Raw genomic sequence first — 4,913 nt, 5'->3', positions numbered from 1 at the left:
TCCACTCCAGCAACCCTCAGTTTGTTTCCTGAGATTAAGAATTCCTCATATCAGTGAGGTCATATGATACGTGTCTTTCTCTGACTGACTTATTTCCATAAGCTCCACTTTTATCAGCTGTTTATCGGCTGTAAATACTGAGCTGCCAAGGGAGATTTTGTTTGAAACTATGTATCTGCTGCTGAAAACATCTTTGAAAACCACCGAGATGTATGTGAAAGGGCCATACATAAACATGATTTTTTTAATCGAGGTGTAATTGACATATAACGTTATATTAGTTTCAGGTGTACAACATAATGGTTCCATACTTGGACACACTATGAAATGATACCCACAATGAGTCTAGTTACCATCCATCACCCTTCACAGTTACAAAAGTTTTTTCCTTGGGAGGATAAACATGAATTATTCTCATTACAGGGTAAATTCACCTCTCTGGATAAATGTTAGATGAAAAAAACATGTATCTGAGGGTGCCTGGGTGGCTCAGATGGTTAAGCATCTGCCTTTGGCTCAGGTCATGATCCCAGGGTCCTGGGATCGAGTCCCGCATCGGGCTCCCTGCTCAGCGGGGAGCCTGCTTCTCCTTCTGCTTCTCTCTCTCTCTCTCTCTGTCTCTCATGCATAAATAATAAATAAAATCTTTAAAAAAAAAAGAAAAAGAACATGTATCTGAAATGAGCTTTTTGGATTATCTGTGCTCTGCAATTTCTGGTGTCCTCCCTTGAACTTCATTATCAGATAATTAAGAATTCATTGTGTGTGAATTTTTATTATAATAATTATAACTTGGCTCCTAGTCCTACCCTGAATCACATCTCCTATAAGACCACAGACTTACTTTTTCTGATGACATCTGTGGGCTGGGTGCTGAGTCGCAGGCTAAGGACTGCTACCATCTTTCACTGTTCCTGATTTAATCATGATTCCCCGTCCTGCAGCCCCCTGGAATTATCTAGAAGGGGCAGTGTCCCCAGGCGTCCCTGCTCCAGAGATGCCATTCGGGAGACTGAACTGCCCCTCAGCCCAGAGTCGCTGTGGGAGAACTCCATATCCCTCCAAGTTGAGGCCATGATTTCACGCCATTAGACGAGAACCTAGCACAAGGGAAGACACCAGGGTTGCAAAGCAGAGCTTAGGTTTTCTGCAGACAGATCATTAATGACTTCGCCCTGGTGTGTCTTAATAAGATTCCCAGGAGCTCAGGAGCTGAGTGGTCTGTAGTGCTAATCTGCCTAGTAAAGGGAAATGGGTTGACAAAGGAAAAATTTCAGACCAGCTCTAGTTTTTAAAAAGAGTGGCGTAAATCCTGATCAGGTAGTGCCCATGGAAGCGGGAGGTGGTTAATTATTATTCATGTACAAGAACATCATGCGTTACCCACAAGACTCTCCTTTTCAGCAATAACACCCAGGAAATGCCAGTCAGAAATAAAGGAGACATTTAATTTAAGAAAGCTCTTAAATTCTTAATTAGCTTAGCCTCTGTAGACTGCAGGCCTCGACAGCCTGAAGCTTTGTAGTCAGCTTACTTTCTCCAAAGTCTGCTTCCTAGGGATGCGTCACATGGCAGCTTGTCCATCTTCAGGTGCGGCTTTCTCTAAAGCCACCTGGTCATCCAGCCAGGACACTGGGAGGAAGAAATTGCAGATTTTTCCGTTTGTACTCAACCGAGGAAAAAGGAGGATTGGAATAGTTTCCTAAAGTCATCATGTTCAAGGTCCCGGTAGCGTCTCTCACAGTAGGGAAATGAGAAAAGTGTGGAGTCTTTAAATGGTGAGCACCAAGATCTTATGCTGGGGTACAGGGAAATTCTAGAGTCCTTCATTTGCCCCAAGCTGGAGTAGGGAGAGACCCAGAACCCTTTTGGAAACTAGGAGAGCTGTAGGGTCCCAGCTCCCACGGCCTTGTATCACAGAGGTCTGGAGTGAGGACCCAGAGTACATGGTCCACACTGTCACGCCTCATTTGGGACTTCCAGAGACTTACCAGGAAATTCCAGTTGCTTCCTCAGCTAGCTTAAGAATACGAAAATTGCCACAGGGGCCAAAACATGATCCATTGAGCCTAGAAGGTGCTTTACTGTGAAAACTCTGAGATGTATGGTGGGAAGGCATGCTCTCCCCCCACAGCCTCAAACCCCAGACGTTCTTCGCTCTTGGTGTCCAGCATGAGTATCTCTCAGAGCCAATCTTCATAGTTGAGAAGAGCCTTTCTGCACGATGGCCCAAGGAGAAGAAAAGGAAGTGAGAAAGAAAACCAGTATTTGTGGAAAATCAGCTTTGTGTAAGGCCCTGTGATTGGTGCTTTTACAGGGAGCCCTTTTAAGGCCCACCCAGCCCACAGATGTCATTCAATACCCATGAGTCAGGTATTATTACTCCCCATTTTCTAAATGAAGAGAGTGAGAATTGGAAAGGTCAGGCACTGTGCCCAAGGCCATGTCACTAAGAAGGGGATAGAGTGGAGTTTCTCTCTCTCATCCATTACATTCAATTGCTAAATCCTATGGGTTCTGCCTCTTAAATAAGTCTCAAATCTGTTTCCTCTTGGCCAGTCTTATCACCCTGAGCCTTGTTCAGATCGTCGGAACGACGGCATTCTTTGCCTTCCCATTCATGTGACTACCTCCGCCTGCTCACGTCTAAAACACAGTGCTCTCTTAGTATTCTACTGCTTAGAAACCTCCTATGACCCTGATGTCCACAGGACAAACACTAAACTGCCCTGTGTGACTTACAAGGCCCTGGGGGGCCTGGGTCCTGCCAGCTCTCCAGGCTCTTCTCTGGCCACACCCATTCATTCTAACTTGACACTCCATGCGTGGTACACTCTCTTGCAATTCTCCCACAGGACCTGCTGCCTTGTGCCTTGGGACGTGCTGCTTCCCTGGACTCTGATACCTTCACCACCTACTCAAGACGGGACTTGCCCTGGGAAAGTCTTTTTCCCCTACAAGTCCCAACTTAGAACATCACCTTCTCTGTGAAGACTGTTGATACCCACAGGCTTAGAAGCTTCTCCCACAGTGCAGTACCTGGTAAACAGCTCCTTGATAGTAGCAATGACAGTATACCATAATCGGCTCTTTAAGGGTGTGTCTGCAGCCTCATCAGACTGCTTTCTGTGGACAGAGTTCATATCTCTTTTTACCCATTGAATCCCTTGCACTTAATACAGCGTTCGGGTGCCTGGGTGGCTCAGTTGGTTAAGCGTCTGCCTTCGGCTCAGGTCATGATCCCAGGGTCCCAGACTCCGCCGGGAGTCCGCTTCTCCCTCTGCTCCTCCTCCCACCTGTTCTCTCAGTCTCTCTCTCTGTCTCTCTCTCACTGTCTCTCAAATAAATACATAAAATCTTTAAAAAAATTAATTCAGTGTGCACATAGTAGGCACTCAATAAGAACTTGTTGAATAAAAGGAATGAATGAGTGAGTGAACATTTTAAAAACTCACTGAATGAAAGAAATGAAATGACATTTCAAAAACCCAGGTATCTCTGTCTCAAGCTGCATGAATGAGACAATCTTGAATCATTAGTAGCATGTTCGATATCTCTTGTAAACACAAAAGGGACAAGAAAAATAATTACAGAATAAACTTGATAGGTAAAATTTGATATTAAAACAGATAAGTTAATATTGTTATTCATTTCAGTTTGCAAAAAGTACACACGGAGCTGCGATAAAATGTATGCATGAAATATTTCATAGTTTTCGAGGGATACTTCATTTGAACTTAACAGCAACCCCGTGGGGAAGGCAGAGCGGGTATTTATTGTCCCCTCGCCTTTTTTCCAATGAGGAAATTAAGGACTGGAGAGGTGAGAGGGACACACCCACAGTCATCGAGGGGCAGAGATGCATCAGAACCCGAGAATTCTGAAGGCAAGTTCAGCATTCTTTCCAGGTGCCCCCAGGTGGCCTCTGATAGCAGGTTTTGATTGCTCCACGGACAGTGGAAAGGTACTGTGACTTTTCTAGTTTACCCCTCTGACAGACTTCTCACCTTCCTCTCTGACAACGGGCAGTAGAGTCCCAGGCACCTCCAGACCTCAGGCAGGCAAACTTCACGGTCCAGACCCCACTCCTCCAATCTCCCCAGCAAACAGTTGACACTGTGATTTCTTCGGCGGCTCCAATATCTCGACCTTTAGATTCACCTCTCTGAAGACGGTGGCCAGAGAGGGTAGGGAAGCCAAGGACAAGGCAAGGGTGGGAAGAAACACAGATGTGGTGAAGGGAAGTATAAAGAGCAGACAGACCCAGGGTCAAATTCGAGCTCTATCCACTTACTTTTCCACTTAGATATCCAGTTGTTCCAACACCATTTCCTGAAAACATTTTTCTGTCCCCATTGGATTGTTTTAGTGCCTTGGTTGAAAATCATTTGCATGTATAAATGGTCTATTCTTGGGCACTCTATTCAGTTTCTTTGATTGATTGATTTGTCTCTCCTCACAGCACACTGTCTTGAGAGCATAGCTTTAAAGTAAATCTTGAAGCCAATGCAAGTCCTCCAACTCTTGTTCTTTCTCTGTATTTCTTTGGGCCGTCTTGGTTGTTTGCCCATAAATGGGAGAGTGGGTTTGAGAAGGTCTACCAAAAACCCCGGTAGGATTATGATCCAAACTGCTTTGAATCTATAGACCAATATGGAAAGAATTGACATCTTACCAATACTGAGTCTTCCAATTCATAAACATGGTATATCTATCCATTTATTTAGGTCTTTTTAAATTTCTCTCAGCAATGTTTTGTAATTTCCACTGTAGAGGTCTTGCACATCTTTGGTTAAATTTACTCCTGAGTATTGTATATTTTTGCTGTTACTGAAAATGGAGTTACAGGTTTTAATATTTTTTCATTTTCCAATTCTATCTCCTAACAGCAGATGTGAACTTAGCTTGGAGTT

This window comes from Callorhinus ursinus, unplaced genomic scaffold (assembly GCF_003265705.2).
Source record: "Callorhinus ursinus isolate GAN/ISIS: 27379988/994484 unplaced genomic scaffold, GSC_fseal_2.0 scaffold9, whole genome shotgun sequence".
NCBI lineage: Eukaryota > Metazoa > Chordata > Mammalia > Carnivora > Otariidae > Callorhinus > Callorhinus ursinus.
Note: the sequence above shows the minus strand (reverse complement) of the source record.